The following is a 24704-nucleotide window of genomic DNA, read 5'->3' as shown; positions in this document are numbered from 1 at the left end:
GACACTGGACAGGGCAGAGCCCCATGGGCGGAGCAACACAAGGCACACACGTGTAAGTCAAATGCGTGCTTTAAAGATAGAAGTGCAGTTGTTTATTGTTTGGCCTGCGCCCAGCCTTACAAGTAGCAGGAAGTGGTACAAAGGGACAGAAAGGGCAGCCAAAGGGAGCAACCCCTGTCTCCCCCAGCTCCACCACTGCACTGCACAGACTCGGGACACTGACCTACACGGGAAACAAAGGGTGCCTGCGATGATATAAAGTGACAACGTAGAAATAGAAATGTCAGTAGTGTACATTCAAATAAGGACTTTATGTGTAGGCTTAAAGTGAAAATGGTTCCCATCATTATGAAGGGTGCTTACTATTAATACACAAATCAAAATTTCACAATGTAATCCTTCAAGGCTGGATGCAAACAAAGCTATGCTGGGTGACACAAATTACATATTTGCAGGTCCTCACGATGTATTTATTATAAGTCACCTGCCCCTCCTCTAGGCCATGTCCAGCACAATTTAGCCACGCCCCATTTTCAGAGCGCCCTCCCTCGATTTCGTATCCCACTTAAAGCACTTATTCTAAAACGAACACATTGCACCCACATTTATAGAAACAAAATGTGCGAATGGTGTGCATTTGCTGTTGGAGTCACTGGGGGTCATTACGAGTTTAGCGCCATGGCTGCCTCCAAACCCAGGTCCGGTCTGGCTGAATGGGGACTTACCGGGGCATTCCGACCTTCGAGGACCCGGTAAATCCCCATTCAGTAAACCATTCCCCATTCCCATTTGAGCCCCCATAGAGCTCAATGGGAATGGGGAAGGCGCTAATAACGGGCCCGCAAATTGCGGGCCCGTTATTAGCTCCAAGGTCCCTTAACGGGACCCGCAGAGAACGGCTGGTCAGGCCAGCCGTTCCTGCTGGGACCCACTAAGGGACTTCGGAATAGGGCGGTAAGGGTTTATCCTTACCGGTGACCACTAACCCTTACCGCCCAACTCGTAATGACCCCCACTGTCTGCACAGATTCCTCCTTTCATGAGCAGTCACTCATGTAAACTAGTGCAGGTTGTCAGACTGCAGTACAGAAGTTGCCCACGCCTATTGACTAGAGAGTGCTGGTGTGAGCATAGATATCCAGTAGAGGGAGACATAGGATCAATTTACCGAAAGAGATGGCCGATAAGCGTCTGGCCCAGCAATAGTTGCCTGCTAAAATGACCGCTCCTCTCCAGGCCCCTGCTAGAGATCTCAAAGAAACCTTAGGAACGGATGAGCGCATCCTTTCGTAGCCAATGCATGCTGGTGGGTCAGATAGATCGGAGAATCTACAAAAAGTCTTTAAAAAATTTTGTTGCAAGAAAGACAGCGCTGTTGGTATTTTCTAGAGCAGGGGTCTTCAACCTTTGGCTCTCCCGATGTTTTGGACTACAACTCCCATGATCTTTTGCCATTGGCTGTGCTGGCTATGGGTTATAGGAGTTGTAGTCCAAACATCTGGAAAACCAAAATTGCACGCCCCTGTTCTAGATGGTACTAGCTATCGGTTCCTGTATTACCAGCTCTTCTTAATTTGCAGAGAACACTAAGATTGTATACAAAATTGTTGACTATTGCCCCCTTCCTCCTCTTCCTTGGCCGATGTGTATGCATGCAGAGGTGGTTCTCCAGAAGCAGTGCCTGTAGCATACGCTGCAGCTCTTCTTTTACAGCCTGAAATACTCAGGTGGCCAGAGCTTGAAGACCCATTCAGCCTAAAAAACAAACACATTGGGCCATGGTCAATGATTGGGGGCTGGGTTCTGAAGCTTATGGGGAAGGGGTGCCGCAACAGCAGGTGCTGACTCTGTAGACATCATTCGGGAACCATATTATTACTTGGTGGGCATTTGTAGGTTTGGCTAATACGCAGGTTTGTAGCTTCATCTGTAAGCCACAACTATTGTATTGGAGTAGTAAAGAGATAGGATTTGAGGAGTGGGACACAGTGGATGTTTTTAGGGTTTTGTACTGGCACTTTGAACGCCCATGGCCATCCCTATTTCCGTTCCCGCCCACTACCTGTCCCTCTCTGCCCCAAAACACCCACCTGCATTCTCTTTGAGCAGTAACATCAAATGTTGTGCTGTATAGGGCTTTCCAGTGTTATTTTTAAGCAGCCTTTTGAGGGTTAATGGGTTACTGCCAGCTGTAAAATGAACTGCTGGTGTAATAAAAATGTCTTAACCAAGTGTGCCTTCAACCACTTGATTCATAGGTATTGTGTCCCCAAATATGTTCTTTGCACTGTAATCCTGTTAAAAACAAGCATGGATGAAGCCAGCATTTTTAGCCTGCATATAGGTTTAAGACAAGCATTTGCCAGGCACTGACATTGTATGCCCTGCTGCTCACAACATGTGTCAACTGTTGCTGTCTCAACACCAGGAAGTGTCATTTTGGCAGTGATCGGCAAATGCCTATAAAATGACTAAACAAAATCCCAAATTGTTCGTTTTTCCAATGTTTATTTGTATTCCAGAAGCACACTGACCAAGCCCTGTTGTGTCGGTATAGAATCCGCAAGGTGGAAATAGCGTGAGCTTTTTTGATTTTTAGCAATAAAATAATGCAGGTAATTCTGACTGCTAGTGAGCACTGTTAATCAGACTCACCTTCACAAATATTCAATGTCAAAAACCATAGTGCCTGTGTCACCCTCCTAGGGATAGTCTCCTGACAACACACATTCATTGCCTTGCTGTGTCAATAAGGCGGGCCAAAGGTCACATGTACAATTCCTGACTGCAGTCATATTGTAGCCTAAGGTGCCAGCAGTTGGGGAGATTGCCTTTGTAATCACAGGCAACACTTTCCTGAAGTAAAACTGGGTGTCTTCTTGTGAGTCTGGTGGCAGGTTAACATCTCAAATAAGCCACGTTTGGTTTGACATGGTACCTCCTGAGATTACCCAGTTATACAGCTACATGCCTTTGATTTGGGAAACTAAAATGTCTATTGTGGGACTAGCCTCTTTGACCAGAATCTGCCCTGCCAGCCCCACAAGACTTACTGATAGACAGCACACCCCACAGCCCGATGTGAACTTGACTACTTGTGCCTAGTGCTCTGACCTTAACTAGCCTGTTCTTCTACTCCCACTCACCCAGTCATAACTATGTGCCCTCGTAAAACCCAGGGGACCCTTCTGTTGTACCTTATCATACCACTAATTGGCCTTATCATGCCCCTTTCCAAACAGGTACCATGCCCCACTGTGGAAAGAAATACTAGACTTCTAGCTAGATTGCCCCGCCTTTATGAACCTGTAGCTCACAGTAACAAGGCCTCTAATATCCAGCATAAATTTACCTCACCACACCTTGAACCACTCTTTAGTCCTAAACTTATTCCTATACAACTCCAGAATACGCCTACTCCAACTATAATATCTGGAGCACTGATCAACGCCAGATCCCTAGTGGCCCATGCCACAGATATAGCATACATCTTATCATCAGATGACCTAGATATTCTGGCTGTCACGGAATCCTGGCTGCAGGCCCAGCGCTCTCCCTAGCCATTCCAGAAAATTATCAACTAATTAGAATGTCCAGACCTAACAGCAGAGGAGGCGGTCTTGCCATTATAGCAAAAACTAACCTTGCTTTAAGGCTACTCACTCAACCTCCTCTTAAATCATGTGAACAGCTCACAGCTAAATTGCCCATCTCAAGTTGCCGCACCTTAACTATTTACTTAATATATTGGCCACCTGGTCCCACCAGCACCTTCGAGGAGGACCTATCTACCCTTATAGCTAATAATACTAAAGACTCATCATAACTCCCACTACTAGGAGATTTTAACTTAGGATTTAAAGACCATGAAGACAAACCAGCCCAATCTATAGCCACTATGTTAGCTGAACATGGCTTAACCCAAAAAGTCCTGATCCCAACGCGCGACAAAGGAAGGACCCTTGACTGGGTCGCCACTTTGAACTGCGATACCATTATCAATAAAATGACCCCTCAACAATGGATAGACCACTACCTGATCAACTTTTCCCTAACTATAAACAAACAGATCACCAAAGATAAAGTCATGGCACCTCCCCTACCCACTAGATCTAAAAAAACATCACACCAGACAACCTCTTGCCACTCCAACTCCCTAACATTAATGCTCTCCCTAACAACTCAGACCCTGAACTCCCTGTGGAAAGCTACAATAATGCTATGAATAAAGCCCTAGACATCATCGCACCTCTGAAGTCACTAAAAAGTAAACAACAAGCTCACCTCAATGCCTGGTTCACCCCTCACCTAAAAGAACTAAGAATCAAAAAAGAAAATTAGAATCGCAATGGCGACACACCCCTTCTGAAGAAAACAAACTACAACTTAAACATTTCGCTAACAACTACAAAAAAGAAATTCCGACTTACTAAAAAAAACCTGTTCAATGAGAGGATCTCCAATGCAAGTTCCAACACCAAGGAACTATTTGCCGTTTTAAGGGAACTGGAAGCACCGCTACCCCCACCTGACAATATATTCAAAGACAAACAATGGTGCACCAGCATCCAACATGCCCTAGCTAACAAAATTACAACACTTCAAAATAAAATTTCCAAAAAAAAAAGCCTCACTGCCACCTAGTGAGACACCACTCAGAAGCCCTCCCACAGACACAACTAGACCTGCTTCTTTCAAATTCGCTAAAGTTTCCATTCAGGAAACTGAAAAGATTATTGCATCCCTCAAACCTTCTAACTGTAAAGGTGACAACTGCCCAGCCCAGCTAATTAAGGAGACAGCTAGAGACCTAGCTCCCTTTATAACTAAACTGATTAATGCCTTTTTCTCGACCAACACTATACCTAGTAACTTAAAAGAGTCATGGGTTTTACCTCTCCTCAAGAAGCAAACCTTAGACCCCTCCATTCCCACTAATTATAGGCCCATCACCACTGTACCCTTCCTCCTCAAGATAATAGACAGAGTAGCTTACTTACAAATTCAGCGGCATCTTCAATCCAACCAGCTCTTAGGTGTCCGCCAATCTGGGTTTAGACCACAACACGGCACAGAGACAGCCTTAATCGATCTCAAAACCCAAATTGACGAGCTCAACGACAAGGGAAACACGGCTATGCTACTCCTCCTTGACCTGTCAGCGGCCTTTGACCTGGTGGATCACACAGTCTTGTGTGAACACTGGGCCTCGGCAGCTCACTTTTCAAGAGAGGCCATAGCCTGGGTCCAATCATTTTTGGACAACCGAACAATGAGAGTCTTCTCCACATCGGCATCAGCAGACACCCATCAAAATAGCCTGTGGCGTACCCCAAGGCTCCTGCGTCTCGCTGACTATGTACAATATATTTACCAAGCCCCTATTCGACAAATTGGACAGACTGGGTGTCACCTACACTATTTATGCAGATGATACCCAGATCCTCATTCCCCTTTCAGGCAATTTTGTCTCCGATACGGCCTTGGTAAATGAAATATACCTCATCATTCAGGCATGGATGGCCACTCATGGCCACTGCCTGAATGATGACAAAACTGAAATCCTGCTCCTCGGTTCTGCTGCCAACCTAAAGAACCTCAACTACTCTGCATTCAACACTGACGGCAATATAATTACAGTAGCCAAAGTAGTGAAAACATTAGGCTTTCACCTTGACTCCACCATGAGGTTGCAGAAACAAGTAAATGCCCTAGCATCTTCCACCTCCTATACATGCAAGCTCATTAGGGCATGCCAAGCTTTCCTAACACAAGCAAGCTGCATCATCCTCGCCAACGCCTTAATACTCTCCAAACTTGACTACTGCAATGCACTGTATTTGGGAGCCAACAAATACATCATTGACAAAATGCAAATCCTGCAAAATAATGCCCTCAGAACTGCCCTTAACCTACCTACTAGAGCACATTTCTAATACAAGAAGAGAACAAAAGTGGCTAAAAGTTAGCGATAGGATCTCTCTAAAAACAGCCTCATTAACCTACAAATGCCTCAATAATGCGGCTCCCCCCTACCTTGCAGAAAGAATAGTGAGAAGAACATCAACCTGCCCCACCAGAGCTGCAAACTCCTACTGTCTACAGATACCCAGATTCAGGTTAAAAAAAACAGGAGGTAGTAGTTTCCCGGTTAAGGCGGCCCAGTACTGGAACACACTCCCACTTGACATCAGAATATATCAATCCTACTACACTTTCAGATGTAATATTCTTAAATAGTTACATTCCAACGACCCTCAGGACTAACCACAAATTACTTCAGCCACTGAACACCATCCTGACCCTAGCCTTCTATGTTTGTATATATGTATATTCTCCCTCTAGATGTGTTCAATTATTTACTTGTAAATGCTTTTCATGTACCTTGCGCCTTACTTTGTAACTAAGCTTAAAGTATCCATGTATTCTGTTCTCTGTTGCGCCTAGCTACCTCCGGGTTCGGTGCACCATACAAATCAATAAATAAACAAACAAACATAAAAGTGAGGGAAGAAGCAGAACATGACATGAAAGAAGACCTTGTGAAAAAGTGAAAGCGCACATGAATGAAAGAAGAATCGAAAATGCAAAAGGCTAAAACGTAAGACAGGTCAAAAGAGAGAAATGGAATGGGCTTTAGGGAAGCCAATGTGAAAGACGGGTAGATAACTGTTAAATAACTACTATAAATGATTTAAAAAATAATTTCTGAGAAAGAAAGGGGAAGAAGGAAAGAAGAAGAAATTAGCAAAAAGGGAAGAGGTAAATGGAAGAAAAGAAAGAGATTAATAAGAGAAGTTAAAAAAGGAAGAAGCAAAGGCGGGGGAGAGGGGAGAAAAGGCAGGCAAAACAATGGGTTGAAGGACGTAAATAAATAAAGGGAGAAGGGTTCACGCAGGGACAGAATGCCAAAAGAGAAAACCAGAGAAAGGAAGTGGCAGAAAGGAAGAGGAGTGGAGAGAGGTGGAGGTGCGAGAAACAATAATAGCACTAGACGTAGATTCAAGAGCAACATGCAGGGGAGATGGCGTCATGAAAGCTCAAGATGGCGGTGAGAATCAGAGCTAGAAGTGAGAGGGGAATTTGGGAGATGAAGGAGATTTGGTAACAGAGGAAGAGATAGAGGTAAGATCAGAAGTGGTGGCAGAGGGGAGAAGAGAATCAGACCTGACACCTCGCTGAGACTATTTGTACATTGGAAACTCCAAGAGAGAGAAAGAGGAGAAACAAAATAGAGACTGGTATAGTAATTAGAGACAGTGGTCTGTGAAGGAAGCTTGAGCACTGCTGACACTCATACTGTGTTGTGTGTGTGTTTTGCTTCGGCCTGCACTGTACCTGTTTTGTTGTGGTGGGTGCTTGCAGTGCTGTTATTTATTCTTGCTGTGTGGGGGTGGTTCCATGTGATCATTTCACCAGGTAGGTGACTTCTTTTTCCTGACCCCTAAAATATTTTCCCCAAATATTCTAGGAGGGGTATAATGGGATGTTGTAGGTCTGCATTGGGATGCATTGACAAATGTGTCGGCCCTACAACTGGAGCAACAACAGAGCTGCAGGTCAGGATACAAGTCCATTGGTGTATGTGTGTCATCGTGTTGATCCTGCAGGGGGAGCTGCAGGTCATCCTGCACGGGGAGCTGAAGGTCAGGATACAAGTTCATTGGCTTCTGTGTGTCTGGCTTATGTGTGTCATCTTGTTTGATTCTGCAGGGGGAGCTACTGATCAGGATACAAGTTCATTGGCTTATGTGTGTCATCGTGTTGATCCTGCAGGGGGAGCTGCGGGTCAGGATACAAGTCGATTGGCTGATGTGTGTCATGGTGTTTGATCCTGCAGGGGGAGCTACTGATCAGGATACAAGTTAATTGGCTTATGTGTGTCATCGTGTTGATCCTGCAGGGGGAGCTGCGGGTCAGGATACAAGTCGATTGGCTGATGTGTGTCATGGTGTTTGATCCTGCAGGGGAGCTACTGGTCAGGATACAAGTCCACTGGCTTATGTGTGTCATCGTGTTGTTCCTGCAGGGTGAGCTGTGGGTCAGGATACACGTCCATTGGCTTATGTGTGTCATCGTGTTTATCCTGCAGGGGGAGCTACGGGTCACAATACATGTCCATTGGCTTATGTGTGTCATCGTGTTTGATCCTGCAGGGGGAGCTGCGGGTCAGGATACAAGTTCATTGGCTTATGTGTGTCATCGTGTTTGATCCTGCATAGGGAGCTACTGGTCAGGAGACACGTCCACTGGCTTATGTGTGTCATCGTGTTGATCCTGCAGGGGGAGCTCCGGGTCAGGATACAAGTCCATTGGCTTATGTGTGTCATTGTGTGGATCCTGCAGGGGGAGATGCGGGTCACGATACAAGTCCATTGGTTTATGTGTGTCAAATGTGTTGATCCTGCAGGTGGAGCTGCGGGTTAGGATACAAGTCCATTGGCTTATGTGTTTCATTGTGTTGATCCTGCAGCGGGAGCTGGGGGTCAGGATACAAGTCCATTGGCGTATGTGTGTCATCGTGTTGATCCTGCAGGGGGAGCTGCTGGTCAGTCTTGGGGTTCATTGATAGAGCTGTGTGTGGATCAATTTAGTGGCATACCAGGAGATGCTGCAGGTACCAGGACTGAGGTGCATTAATGGAGCCGTGTGTGTGGGTCCCAACACTGGAAAAGTAGAGGTTGTTGCGGGTCGGGGCTGAAGTGCATTGGTAAGCTATGTCCGTCCAGGTAGTTGAGCAATGTGGTGCCCCATGACAGGTAATAGGTCAAACATTGAAGATCCTGCCCACTCCCTCCCCACACTGTGAGTATGGTCTGTCAGTGGAGGGTCCTCAATTCCAATTATTTGACACGGTCTACTCAACCTCTGTGATAGTTCAAGTATCAGGTCACACACAGGCAGTGTGCCGTCTCTGGATACTAAGTATATAAGGTATTTGTAGCTACTTGGACCTTGAAAAATTACAAGTCTATCCAGGGACGTCATTTAACCAAAATGCCAGGTGTAGCGGAAGTGACACCATACGATCCTTGACCTCTGATGACATCACAGGAAGTGATGCCATTTGACCCCACCCTGAAGGGACATCATGGGTAGCGATGGAACACAACTTTCACTCCTTGACAAAACAGGAAGTGGCATCAAATAGCATTGTTCCTAGGTATGCTGTGAAAAATATGGATATGGTAAACATTGCATACAAAAATGGATCGCCATATGTATCTTTAAGATCAGTGTGTATAGGCCCATATTACCAAATTACTGTGAATGCAAGCAGACATCCATGGGCAAATGATAATTATGTGTTTTTATATAGCACTTACACTTAAGCGCTTTATATAGAACAAATATACATACAATATCACCCAACCTGTGTTGGTACTAATTTATCGACCTCAGAAGGATGAAAGGCTGAGTTGGCCTGGCAGGAATTCTAACATGCCACCTGCAGATCACAAACACACATCGCAGCAACGAGCGCTCAACCCACTGAGCTATCTTACCGACTATAGCTATCTTACCAGCTAAAGTTAAATGAGCAATTACATGTCTGAATATTCTCAAAGACAGAAAGCAAATCACTCTCTGTAGTGGATACCATTAAACTGGTAACTGAGATGTAACACCAGGCCAGTTAATCTGCAGGTCTGGTTCAAAGTTGGCCACATGTCAAGCCTGCGTGGATCTACTTTTCAGGTTTCAGAGGTTGGCAAAATACATACTATTGGGAGGGTTCTTAACTGTGTATTAAACAATTTAGAGTAGTGCAGGGAAAGCAGCGCACTCACACAGTATCCCGTACTCTGGACACTCGTTACCTCAAACATGCAAACAAACATCCTGAACAGCTTGCCAAGGAGATAGGAAAGATAAACACATTATAAGAAAGCATTACGTGTGGCAAAATGAAATCAAGGGTCACTTTGTGTGCTATGGTGAAACATTTTTACACTGTACACAAGGATTTTGTCAAGTGACCGAGGACACCGAGATGGAATGTCTTGTGATGATGCAACAGAGACAACGGCAGAAAAAAACATGCAATAACTGTAACTTGCGAAAAGCAAAATACATAGTCAGAAATGGATGCTTATTCTATTCTAAATGCTTTTTGGAAGTTTTTGTCTGCATTGGGAATTTGAGGTGCTGAAGGACAGACAAAATAAGTGACTCGCCCCCTGAAATGTGCCTGAAATAAACGTGTATTGAGTGTAGCAATTATTGTATAGAATTCCAGAAAGACACATTATTTGTTATTCCTATTCTTTCTTATTTATGGTCACTGCTTGAAGTGTTACACTTGTGGAACCCCCTGTTTTTTTTAGGAGTCCTAAACAAGAAAGCCAATCATTCCAGATACAAGGAGTCACATGGCACTGGCCACAGTCCAGGAGCTTCCATTTAAAAAATATGCCACACGTGGTCTGCCCTGCAGATATTGAGGAAAGCAAATGGCTCTGAAAAATAGCTTTGTGTATGCCCGACATGTGCCTCAACCCCAAGGGCTCCGGCCGGCCAAGAGATCTCAGAAAGTCCCTATAAGGCAGTCGTATTGAAATGTTTTAATGCTCGGCCCCCTTGAGTAAAAATATTGATGCTGAGCCCCTGACTGAGTAAAAATATTGATGCTGACCAGGTCAGGAGAGCATGATCTGTAACCAGAACTTTCTCCTTGTAAGAGAATATTGAAATGCGTCAATGCCCACTTAATGGCGAAGAATTTCAACTCTGTAATGTGTCACGAAGTCGAGCAGGATCAACATGAGTAATCCTAGTTCAACCAAGGTTTATTAGGGTAAGTTAGAAGGTTTTGCCAAACCAAAGAAAATGCAAAGTAACAATTCAGTGAAAATGACAGGAAGGTTCCACCATGTTTGTAATCAATCAAGACTTTCAGATTGCATGTCTTATCAGGGTCCCTTCCCTGCTGGTAGGAGAGCATGTACAGTCACTATCAGTTATGAGGATTGCACGTGTCCCTGACACTTGTTCATGTCTCATTGGTTCCCCATCTCTAGTCCTCGCCTTCTGGTCTTCTGTCCATAGCGGTATGCCACGCTTTTGTAACTGCTGCCCTCTAAGGGATTTGGCAGGCCTGCCCCTTGACTCTCTCAACACTGCTCCAAAAGTTATGTTAACTTCCTTCTGTCCCCCCTTGGGCCATTTCTGGCTTTTCCTGCCAACCTCCTCTCTGACACCAACCTCTCCTCCTACTACCTCTCTTCACCCTCTCAGGTCTCATCCAACCTTCTCCCTTCTCTCACATGTCTTCTCCAACCTCCTTCCTTTTCCTTAAATAGGTCTCCTTTACCCTGCACCTTTCTTCCTCTTGGGTCTTCCCCAGCCTCCTCCTTTCGGTTCCATGTGTTAATATCCCCGCAAAAATATCGCGATACAAAAATATCGCCATATTTTTGCGGCGATATTGAGGCATGGACCCTGGGGGGACACCCCCGCCACCCCTGCATTATTTTTAAATGTGCGGGGGACACCCCTGTAAACCCTGCTGCCACAAATTATCCCCGCCAAAAATATCGCCTATTGTGTTCCCGACGATCATATATACAGTGATATTTTTGATGGGGATAATATTACCTGATACCCTCCTTTCTCTCTCTCCAATCTCCACCAGCCATTTTCTTTCTTCAGTCTCTTCCAACCTCCTCTCTTACCTCGCTCAGATCTTCTCCAACCATCAGGGGCGTAGCTTCAGTGGGTGTATGTGGTGTTCCGCCCCCTCCCCCATGTTTGCCCTGGTGCCGGACAGAAGCTTTGCTAGGGGGGGGCTGAGGGGGCTATAGCCCCAGGTCTTTGGGTTGGAGCCCCGGATAGAAGCTCAGGTGCTACAACCAAAATGCTAGCTAGCACCGAGTCCTGCCAGTCCTGACTTTAGCTTAGCCCCTGATCTTTTCCAGACCTAGCAACACCCCTGGTGCCAGGTGAAGAGCACCTTGTCGGGTCTAAGAGTGTGCAACAGGACCATAGCTTTCTTGGCTGGGATGTCTCTGGGCATCCTGCAGTACTCTCCAGTACAGGTTCATTTTGTTTGCTTTCCTTGAAACTGGAATGTACAGCCCTCTTGCCAGAGAAACGCTGCTCAGCACACACACACAACCACATTCATGGGAAATTGGTCATGGGACCAAGCTCATCTCCAGTAACCCTTTCATGTGCAAAGTGCCAAATCTTCCTTTACACTGCTAATGTTGGGGCTGCTAGCCACGTTGGTCTAAACGTGTTTTAAATTTAAGTTCTGCCCAAGGTTAAAAAAAATATCCACCGAATACTTAAACGAATTACAAGGACGTCTAGTAACTAACAATAAATGACTTTTGCAAAATTGCACTATTTATTTGCGTAATGTATAGCAAAAACCTGCATGGCTTTTCAAATAATGAAAAAAGCATGCAATCTTGACTGATATTACATTGAACCCACAGGAGATTATACAGACATCTCTAGTTGCCCTTAGGTCAAGTGGTAACAGCACACCCAGCCCAGCCTCCTTTTTTTGCATTTTGTCACTTTCAGACCTGCAATTTCAGTGGAAGAGTCTAGTGGACCGATATCAGGTGTGAGCGTTCATCCAGGCCAGAGTATTCTTTTCTTTTCTCTCTGAAACCTATAGTTCTTTATTGTTGAATAAGCATGCATACAGTGTAGATACAAGAATTACAAAACACGTGCAATCCCAAACTTTTAAGAATCAAATAAAATAGGCAAATTAGAACCACATATATATTACACAGCGCACTCTTACCTGGGATCTATCCAGAGGCCATACCCGGTTTTTTAAGGGAGATTTGTCTTTGCCGTCTCAACCTACCATCTATCAAGTTGGAGGCCTATCCTAATCTGGAGTCCTGACTTATATGGAAGTGCTAACTCGAGAGGCAGTTTGTGAGCGACCTCCTGTAATCATTTGGAAGTCGTTTGTCACCAAAATCTATGATTTGGTGAGGCTTGTGGAAGTTATCACCACAATTCAGAAGGTGTCAATTTCTTAGCTAAATCCAGAGCGACAAGAAAGTGCCAGGAAAGAAATACAATCCACTTTGAGATACAAACACATATCATCTGTACCCCTGATGAATGTCCCACAGTAATACGTGCTCTTAGGACAGAAACTTGTACAAGTTGGGTTATTGAGGAAATACTAATAAAACTGATATTGAAAAGAAATTTCTTCAGTGTGGAGTTCCACACGGAGTTAATGTAAAAATCAGCAGATTTAACCCGATTTTTTGGGATTGTTATGTGTTGTGAAGTTGAGTCTTTTTATATGTTTTATATCTTGTGTGTTGGATTATGAATTTTATGTAATAAGATCATTTTAAGAGTGTTATAATTAATTAAATAAAGACATGTTTTAAAGGAAAGTAGGCAATACACGGAATTTCGTGTAGGTGCAACTCCTGTGGATATATTGTGCGTTATGTTTTACACCTTCTTTTATATACTACCAATGATTTATAAGCCACCATGGGTGTGATATGCTGTGGTGGTTGTGGCCAGGGCCTAGGGTCTTGGGTGCATGGCCGTAGGCCATACTCCCAAGACTCTAGGCCCTGGCCACAACCACCGCAGCATATCACAGCAATAGATACACCCGTAGTATCGCATATCGTTCAAGTGGTTGTGGGGAGGGACTAGAGTACATGCACCCAAAAACAAAGTTATAAGCACTGGAGTTATAAGCCACCATGGGTTTTATATACTGCACACCCATACATTGAAATATCTATGGCCATACACCCAAGACTCTAGGCCCTGACCACAGCCACTACAGCATATCACAGCAATAGATACATACGTAGTATCGAAAATCGATCAGGTGGTTGTGGGGAGGGCCTAGAGTCTTGGGTGCATGGCCAAAGCCCATGCACCCAAGCCCAAATTTATACATAGTGAAGTTATAAGCCATAATAGGTTTGATATGCTGTGGTGGGTGTGGCCAGGACCTAGAGTCTTGGGTGCATGGCCGCAGGCCGTAGGGCCTGCCCACAACCACCGCAGCATATCACATTCATACATCACACCCATACAATCGAATATCTATCTGGTAGGTGTGGGCAGGGCCTAGGGTCCTGGGTGCAAATTGAGTGTATGCTGCAGTTAAAATGTTTAATTCTATGGGTGTGCTAATGATTTATAAGCCACCATGTGTGTGATATGCTGCGGTGGTTGTGGCCAGGGCCTAGAGTCTTGGGTGCTTGGCCGTAGGCCATACTCCCAAGACTCTAGGCCCTGGCCACAACCACCGCAGGATATCACAGCAATAGATATACCCGTAGTATTGCATATCGATCAGGTGGTTGTGGGGAGGGCCTAGAGTCTTAGGTGCATGGCCAAAGGCCATGCACCCAAGACTGAAGTTATAAGCACTGAAGTTATAAGTCAGCATGGATGTGATGTGGTGCGGTGGTTGTGTTCATGACCTAGAGTCTTAGGTGCATGGCCGCAGGCCATGCACCCAAGACCAAAGTCATAAGCAGTGAAGTTATAAGCCACCATGGTTTTGATATGCTGCGATGGTTGTGGGTAGGACCTACAGTCTTGGTTGCATGGCCGCAGGGTGTATGTCGTAGGTTATCCATCCAAGACTCTAGGCCCTGCCTACAGCCACTGCACCAAATTACTGCCATAGATCAGACGTATAGATTTGAATATGTAGGCAATGTGTGAAATTATACTTACTGTTTAATTTGTTGAGATTCGATATATTTCTTACATGACTTTAGTACTTGGATGAAATATCCTTTTTCAATTTCTGTGATAAAAGAAAAGAGCATGTTAGTGTTTGTATTTTATAAAGACTTATTACATTGTAAAATAGACATTTTAGCTTTTTTTTTCCTCATATTTAGTTTACAAACCAGTATACTGTGCATTTTGCTCAGTTTCTGTGTTTGTTTTTCAAATCATTGGGTCTGGGGAAAAAAAATCCTTGTCGGATTAAAAAAACCTTTTCTTTGCTATGCTACAAACTATTTCTTTGTTTCCTTTGAGTGTTCACTTGTTGTTTCTGCTTGTTGCAGATTTTTTAAACAGTTAGATACCTGTTGGCGTATTCTAACTGTGTCTTTTTTGTTACAATTCTGTGATATTCATTTATCTGTGTGGTTGTAATACAATCTTGGCCAGTTAGATACCTGTTGGCGTATTCTAACTGTTTATAGTCTTTTACTTGAATTTTTGTTAATGTTGAAGTACACATTAGTTATTACATTTTGGCTTTAAGAAGATTAACAGGGTAATTCATTGAATTTCGCACAAAAGTGGCGCACGCGGCTGGTGCACAGTGTTCGCGTACGAATGTCTGCGCCAGCCGCATGCGCTAAAATCGATTTCCGTGCACAGCGTATTCATGGATTTTAGCCTCCAAAACCAGCCGTGGCGCAGAGTGGCGCAGCGACCCTGCAGCAGCGCCAGTTACGCCCCCAAGAACGCCCTCGCGCAAGGAAAAGCCATCAAGATTCCCAATTCAGCGCAAAGGGCTGCGCTACCCCTGGACCAGTTTACAGGGCTGCCAAACAGCAAACGCCAAGTGGGGAACGTGTATTACTGGGGTGCACGTGACGTTTCACACACGAAAGGGCCTGTGCGAGTGGGGTACGTGTATTACTGGGGTTCGCAGGAAGTTTCACACGCGATTTCAGCAGGGTACGTGTATTACGGGGTTCGTGGGAACTTTCACACGCGAAAGGTCCTGTGCGAGTGGGGTACATGTATTACGGGGGTGCGTGGGAAGTTTCACACGCGATTGGGCTAGGTACGTGTATCTCAGGGGTGCGTGGGAATTTTCACATGTGAATGGCCTGGGTACGTGTATTTCAGGGGTGCGCGGGAAGTTTCACACGCGATTGGCCTGTGTACGTGTATTTCAGGGGTGCGCCGGAAGTTTCACATGCGATTGGGCCTGGGTACGTGTATTTCAGGGGTGCGCGGGAAGTTTCACACGCGATTGGGCTTGGTACGTGTATTTCAGGGGTGCGTGGGAAGTTTCACACGCGATTGGCCTGGGTACGTGTATTTCAGGGGTGCGCAGGAAGTTTCACACGCGATTGGGCTGGGTACGTGTCTTTCAGGGGTGCATAGGAAGTTTCACACGCGATTGGAGTAGGGTACGTGTATTTCAGGGGTGCGCGGGAAGTTTCACACGCGATTGGCCTCAGTACGTGTATTTCAGGGGTGCGCGGGAAGTTTCACAGGCGATTGGCCTGGGTACGTGTATTTCAGGGGTGCGTGGGAAGTTTCACACGCAATTGCAGTAGGGTATGTGTATTACCGGGCTGCGCATGAAGTTTCACACGCGATTTTGCTGTCAGAGCAGGGAATGCGGGGGTGCGCGGGGAGTCCTACATGTGAATTGGCAGTGTGGGTCCTCCCAGGTGTCCCCTCTACCCCCTCCATGGCCCCTGCAGGCAGCCCACACCTCAGGGGACTACCCCGCACCCCTGGTCGTGTCCCACAGGCAGCACATCCACCATGGGCATGCCCCCCCAGCCAAGCCACATGTCACGTTGCAATATGATCACCAACTCAAGTCTCCCAGCACCCCCACCCCCCAGCAGTGCAGGGCACCTGCCAGCAGGCCCCCACACATGTCCCACTCATGTCCCCTTGCACCCCCACCCCCCAGCAGTTCAGGGCACCTTCCAGCAGGCCCCCACTCATTTCCCAGTCATGTCTCCTTGCACCCCCAACCCCCATCTGTGCAGGGCACCTGCCAGCAGGCCCCCACTGATGTCCCCTTGCACCCCCACCCCCCAGCAGTGCAGAGCACCTGCCAGCAGGCCCCCACTCATGTCCCCCTGCCCCCAGGTCATGACGATCCTCAATCATGGACCTTATGGCCAGCCTCCCCAGCCCAAAGACCCAACCAAGTATTGCATCCACCCACATAGAAAAGGCAATTACATGATACAACCCCAATGGCAAGTATGTAAATGAACACATGTCCGTCACACACACACAATGGTTGCAAGTGAATGTGAAAACCCATATCATGACATGCATGAAACCAATGAGATAATACCACACATCGAAGTATGAAGAAAAAAATGTATTAAAAGCAACATGAATGGAATTTAAATCAAACAAACAGCAATGGGAATAAAAAAAAGAAAAGCTGCATGTCCGTAAAATAATGAAAAACAAGAAATCATAATCCAAAGGAAAGGTGTCCAAAGTCACAGTCCAACAAAGCAAATCCAAGGGAAAAACAAAAGTGAAAACCATTGCTCCATGGGGAAATCCAAAAAAAAGAGATGAATCCAATAGTGAACTATATACAGATGAACAATCCAGGGTCCATGATCCCAACTGAAGAAATGAAACCTATCAAAAATACTACCTAATGAAAAACTATATACAGAAACGTGGTGCATTGTCCGAGCGCAACCAAAATAAAGAAAAAACCAAAGGAAACCTAACACTATCTAACTATTCACAAGGGCAGCGGGCTAGTCCGATGGCTCACTTTTGGATGTCCCGGGCCAGGGCATCATCGAACTCCTGCTCAATGTCCCGGAGGCGGTCCTCTTCCATGGCCCCGAGGGTTCACAGGGACGATGACATGTTCTCCTCCAACTCCCTGCGAATTGCCTCGAGGCACTCGGCCCGCCTCAGGGCCCTCTGCATGGAGTTCTCCGCCCTGACCATCGTGAGCCATGCCTCTTCTGCCCGCTGCCGCTCCACATCTATGGCATGGCCTAACCGCTGCCACACGGAAGACACTTCCCGTCCTGGGTCCTCCTGCCCTCTGGCCGATACCTGCCCCTCCGATGACGAAGGCCCCGAGCCATCATGGCTCCCACTTTGTTGCTGCTGCTGCTGTGCCTCAGCCCGTGCCCTGGCTCTTGCTGCCTGCACATCCTCCTCCGGCTGGGGTGCAGTTGTTGAGGTGGCCACCCCTGCTGGACATCCGACTCCCAACTGTGGCAGGGATGTGTCCTCCACCAGCCTGGCCGCAGGGTTAGAGGCAGCTCCACAGGGCACCCAGGTGACACATGGGTGGGAAGATGGCACGGAGTACGACTGGCGCATAGGGGGTTCAGTTGAGGAGGGCGTCGGAACAAGGCCCAGCAAAAAGAGGAATCTGGCCCTGGTGACCTGTCCCAGTAGGTCGACGTGGTCAACGAGCCATTCGAGATGACATGCAGTCTACCCATGAAAAGACTGCATTTCGCCTCGCATGGCCCTGCAACGCCACACCACCCAGGACAGGCTCAACCCGGTCCCGGATAGCCACGTCCGCAGGCAGAGGAAGGCCAGTTGTTGTAAGCTCATCCCTGCCTGAAAACGGGTCTGGATGTAGGTATCCCTGCTGGTGCAAGATGATGCAGTCACAGGATTGGGGACAGGATTACACACAGGCACCTCCGCGGCAGCCTGTGCTGCCTCCTGTGCCTGCCCCTGCACTGCACCACTAGCACCAGTGGAATCCCCACCTCCAGACCCCGTCTCTGTCCCTTGCACGGCCTCCTCCTCCACCAAACCCCCCACCAACCTGGATGACTCTGTGCCATCTTCCTCTGTCGGGCCCTCTGGGGTCTCAGCTGCCCCTTCGGCTGCCGAGGAGTCCAACTCCGACCTCTGCCTCTTGGACCTCCCCTCGGCAGCTGCGACCTGGGACGCAGCACCGGACTCCTCCCTCCCCGACGAGATGACAACCTGGGAGGGGAGCCGGCCCTTGCGTCTCCGGCTGGCGGTGCGATCCCTGCCGCTGTGCTCCACAGCACCCTCTCCGCCCTCTTCATCAGTCGACGCTGCAGACAGGGAGAGATAGGACACAGGCATCAGGGCACTGTACAACGGACTCATACACACATGACAGTTGCACACAAGTGTCATTGTCAAACTTCAGACATGGCATCACAATCCCCAACACACATGTCATCTCAAATCACACACATGAGCTATTCCACAGCCATATCGCGCCAGCACCATCCATACACATACAACAGCATGAGCAGGCAAAGGTGAGCCAGACATCACATGAGACACAGGGAGTGCACTAGACATGCACACACGCCACCACACTTACATGCATGTGTACACCTCCACCAAGTGTCGCAGTGATGAGATCGGCATCCATGTCACATCTGGCAATCAGTCTTCTACATATCAGTCTCGCATACATCCATGTTGCATGACAGTTGCACACTTGTCAGATACACATACATGCACATGTACACAGTGCAGATACATGCAGCTGGAACCAACATCCATGTGTGACACCACAATCTTGACAACTGACATACACAGTCATTCAAACATGTGTGCTCACACATCTGCATTTGGCCTGCATGCTTACCCACAAATACACCATCCATGTGTCTTACACATGAAAGGACTCGCATGTGTCAGCTTCACGGCCCTGTACATACACATCCATACATGGCCCTACAAAACCACATGTGCAACCTGCACACTACTGGCACACCACCACATGCACAGCTTCCAATCAGTATGCATGTACACTTACCGCTCGACTCCAGACAGGTCTGCCTCTCAAGGACCTGGACGTGGAGCGCAGGGCATACGCGTTCCAGGACGCTCATTTGGTCTTCCGACAGCCCGGCGCCCCTTAGCATCTGCTGCCTTCAAGAGGCGCCGGACCTTGTTGAGGGTCCTGGACCTGAAGTCCTCCCAGCGCTTCTTGACATGATGGAATTCGCGGACTGCCACCCCCTCCGCGTTGATGGCAGTCACGATGTCCGTCCAGATCCTGGTCCGTCCTTCCTTGTCGGCGCGTGACCTTCCGAAGAGGGCATCATACTGCCCCAGGACTTGCTCCACCAGGACACCAACTTCGGTGGCAGTGAAGCTGGTGGCCCTCTGCCTCTCTGGCTGGGGGTTGCCAGTGCCGCCAGATGGTGTAGTGCTGGACATGGCAACCCCAGAGGCAGGAGTGGGTGGGCAACTGGGTCCTGGGGCTGGGCTGTGGAGCGATGGAATCCCAGTCGGGAGTCTTCTGTTCCAGCAGGGGTGGTCACAGCAACAGCACCCCTGGCTGACGTGCAGGCAGCAAATGACAGGGCACGTGGGGAGCAGGCAATCAGGCAGCAGCAGATGGCAGGTGGGAGCGTTCTCGCGGCTCTGGGGGGCAGTAATTCGGCCTTCCTGACAGGAACGTGGTCTTCCGTGTGTGAACGCGTGGCCAGCTTGATACGGAGTGATTTGGCACATGAAAATCTTGCACGTCAGCGTGTAATTCAAGGAAAGGCCCTTAGCGCGTAAGCGCGTCAGCGCACGTACGCGATTTCATTGGACCAAAGGCCCTTAGCGTGTAAGCGCGTCTGTGACGTGACACACGCGGGTGTTTCCCTCATAGCACGTGATGACAGAGCACACGTGGAAAAGCTGCACATCCGAGTGTCAGCGCGTGTAATTGGAGGAAAGGGCGCGTACACACGTAAGTGACATGTACGTGTGGGCCGGTTTAAAAGGTACGTGTAGGACGCCATTTCCTTGTACGTGCTTTTTGTGGAGAGCGAGTGGGTGGATTCTGTACTTCTTGTCGGTTCACACGCGATTACTTCACAGCGTTTCAAGTTCGTACTCCCTGTTACCTCTGACAGCTTTTATTTTTCTACTTTTTTTGGGCCTGTTTCCTCAAACAGTGTTCACTTCTCCTTTTGTCCTGTCTCCTCAGACAGCGTACAATTCTTCTTTTGACGGGGGTGTTGCCAATGCGCACACACGCTTATTTTTCACATTCTTTTTCCAGGCAGACGGTGAGTTCTGCACGTACTTAGCAACTGTGCTTGCCCCGTGTGTCGCGTACCCCTTTAGAGGTCATTGTAGGCTGCGTGTATCACGCGTATGCTTATTTTTGTGTTTCTGGGTGCCACAGCGTAGTGCGGGTTCATTTTTCCACGCATGTGGTCTACGAGGGGTTGCGTGCACGTTTATTTTTGTTTTTGGGCTGCCTGTGCTTTGCGTGACCCGTCATCTTCCCCCAGGGGTCACAGACAGCCTTGTTAGAGCACTAGGGTACGAATTCCATCTAGTACCCTACCCCTTTGACCCCCAATTGCCCAGGACAATAGTTTACTGCTCCTCCCATACGCACAACAACATCAGTGCCATGGTTGGGAGGCGACCAAACGGTAAGGGAGGCAAAGGTGGGCGACCTTCAAAAGGTGGATGTGGTGGGCGCGGTAGGGGACGTGGCTAGGATTTGCAGGGTGCCCCTAGACCCCCATGTGTGGAGGACCAATCAGGGACACCCATGCTCCCCCCCCATGGTTGAGGGAAACGTGGCTGAGACCATCCCAGCTCAGCCCCTGTTGGACCAGCCCATTGTGGCACCTGACCTGGCACAGGATGACTCCCTGGCTGACTTCCAGGTCAGCAAGTCTAGGCCACGTGTGGCGGTGCAAGTTGTCACCCAGGCACGTGGATCTGGGGCAGCTATGTCATCTGCTGCCCCAAGTATGCAGGGTGGTGAGGCTGCAGGGGCAGCTGCAGCTCCATCCGCTACGGCTCTGACTCTCCCAGCCAGGACAGTGTCGGTCCTGGTCCATCATACTGATGTTCCCCCTGCCAACATCACACTTCAGACAATGCCTGCACCAAGTCCTATGGTCAATGTGCATTTGCACACTCCAACAACCCAATCCACCGGTGATTCTGCCCCTACTGACCAGAGCGGCGTTAGCCACTCTGGCTCCGCTCCACCTTCTTAAAAGAGGAAGAAGGGTGCTCTGGCATGACAGGCTGAGACCCCAGGCACGGCTCCACACTCCGGCACGTCAAGGAAGCCTTGCTTTAATGACGCGGAGCTTAAAGCACTTGTGAGCTATGTGTTGCAACATAGCCACAAAATGGTGGTGACTGCAGGGTGCAAGACCACACCTGGTCAACGTAAGGCACACTGGCAGACCATCGCCAACCACATAAGTGCCCTTGGATTTGTGAGGCGCTCAGCTGATGATTGCTACAAGCGGTGGAACGACCTGAAACGCAGAGCAAAGGACAAGCTGGCCTCAAGTCATGCCGCTACTCTGGTGACTGGCGGTGGGTCTCCACAAGAGGACAACGAACTCACTGAACATGAGTCTGTTGCTGGGACCTTCGTCACAGAGGAACAGATCCGAGGTGTGGGAGAACTACCCGATTATGACACATTGTCCGGTGAGTGCCCATGCGCGTGTGTGTAATGCATGTGTATTTTTGGCATGGGTGGAGTTTTGAAAAGCGGGACTCCCTCTCTCCTGCGCACCTTCTATTCGGTTGTTGACTGAGTTAGACCTGCAGCCAAGGTCCTTGTTTGTCAAGGGACCAACTCCGAGGTTCCTAATGTTTAGAAGATTTGTGGGGTTTGACAAACTCTGGACTGGAAAGGCGCTGGTTGGATTAGATAGTCCGGTAATTGTTGGTAGGTAGTTTGCACAAGTAATAGATGAGTCAAGTTATTAGTGTGTCAAACATGAGGTTTGGTTTATTCCTTGGTTTAGTCAGCACCAATGAGAGACATCATTGGATGTAAAGGTGATATTTATAACATGATGATATGTTACACAGCCGACGCACGTTTCAACCTAAGTCTTTTTCAAGGCCATTTGGGTTTGATGGTTGAGCTTCCAGGTGGGGTGAGCTGGTCCTCCCATGTGTGGGTGCCAGTAGGCTGGATAGCCGTGCTTGAGCCGGGTTCGGCAGTGCTGGTGTGTGACTCCACACACCAGCACTGCCGAACCCGGCTCAAGCATGTGGTTGGGGATGTGGGGAAAGCACCATGTCTACCGGCAGGCCCGGCGTGCTGCAACGTTGTGCAGGACACATGCTGCCTCTATGATCCTGCACACTACTGGGGAAGCGTATAACAGCTGCCCGCCAGAACGGTCAAGGGAGCGAAAACGTGACTTGAGCACTCCGAATGTGCGCTCCACTATGCCCCGGGTTGCAATATGGGCTGTGTTGTATCTTACCTCGGGTGGCGTGGTGGGGTTCCGAATTGGCGTCATCATGTGGGTGCTCAGAGGGTAGGCACTGTCCCCTGGGGAGGTGGTGATGGGTATCATTAGTAGGGTTGTGACATTACTCAGTATCTGGCATGCATGCATGTGCTGTGGCATTTATACTCACCGAGCAGCCATGTATCGCCATGCCGCCCAGCTTCTAGGTCCCGGTTTAGGGTTGACATTCTGTAAATGAAACTGTCGTGGGTGGACCCTGGATAGTTAGCATATACTGAGGTGATGATTCCCTTGGCATCACATACTACCTGGACGTTGATGGAATGCCAGTGCTTGCGGTTTCTATAGATGTGCTCTGATACCCTCGGGGGACGTAGAGCCACATGGGTTCAATCAATGTCACCTAGGACTTTGGGGAATTGTGCCACCCCGTAGAATCCTGGACGGCAGCCTGCCTTTCTGCAGGTGTTCTGGGCAGGTATATGTTCCTGCGTACTGATGGGCGTGCAGTCATGATGGCCAAGACCTGGTGTAGGCAGCGTGACTGCGTGGCCTGTGACACCCCACCCACTATGGCACTTGTCCGCTGAAATGATCCAGTGGCCAAAAAGTGCAGTACATTGAGGACCTTCTCCAGGGGGCTGAGTGCTTGGGAGCAGAGGGTGGGTGATGTGAGGTCATCCTCCCACTCACTGACCAGGTCGAGTATTATGTGAGGTGGAAACCTGTACCTCCCATACACCTGGTCATCAGGTATGCCAAAAAGGCTGGTTCTGGGTGTGAAAATTCTGGGCCTGACTATCCTCCTCCTCCTCCTGCGGCATCCCACGACCACTGCTGCTAGGAATGGTATGTTCATCCTGGCGTCTGAGCTTGCTTGTTGTTTGCGCGCACTTTTATGCTGCGCGGGTACACGTATGCCTGCTTCCTGCTGGCGTACATGTTTCCGGATTAGCGCGTCTTTTTTGGCACGTGCATTTGGGCGTTCTGCGCATTTGCCTCCTGTACTTCCCCGCCCACCCCAGTAATACACGTACCCCGCTCGCCCAGGCCCAATCGCGTGTAAAACTTCCCGCAAGCCCCTGAAGTACACGTACCCCACTCACCCAGGCACAATCGCGTGTAAAACTTCCCGCGAGCCCCTGAAGTACACGTACCCCACTCGCCCAGGCACAATCGCGTGTGAAACTTCCCGTGCACCCCCGCAATACACGCTATTTTTGACACAGCGGGTGTCCGTGTTTGTCGCGTACCCCTTTGCACGTCATTTGTCCTAGAGGGCCACAGTATGGGACATTCATCAGAGCTGTATATATGGGCTTTTTGTTAGCACAGGGACGCTACCGCCTGCCTTCGTGTGGCGGACATGTGTTGATGTACATAGTTGACTTTTGGTTTGTGCCATGAGATCGCCCTGCACTGCTGGGGGGTGGGGATGCAAGGGGACATGAGTGGGGGCCTGTTGGCAGGTGCCCCTCAGTGCTGGGGGGTGGGGGTGCAAGGGGACATGAGTGGGGGCCTGTTGCCAGGTGCCCCTCAGTGCTGTGGGGTGGGGATGCAAGGGGAAATGAGTGGGGGCCTGCTGGCAGGTGCCCTGCACTGCTGGGGGGTGGGTGTGCAAGGGGACATGAGTGGGACATGAGTGGGGGCCTGCTGGCAGGTGCCCTGCACTGCTGGGGGGTGGGGGTGCAAGGGGAAATGAGTGGGGGGTGGGTGCAAGGGGACATGATTGGGACATGAGTGGGGGCCTGCTGGCAGGTGCCCTGCACTGCTGGG

The sequence above is a fragment of the Ambystoma mexicanum genome, chromosome 11 (assembly GCF_040938575.1).
Source record: "Ambystoma mexicanum isolate Mex_15411 chromosome 11, UKY_AmexF1_1, whole genome shotgun sequence".
In the NCBI taxonomy this organism is placed as follows: Eukaryota; Metazoa; Chordata; class Amphibia; order Caudata; family Ambystomatidae; genus Ambystoma; species Ambystoma mexicanum.
The sequence above is the reverse complement of the archived record's forward strand: the minus strand, read 5'-3'. Positions refer to the sequence as shown.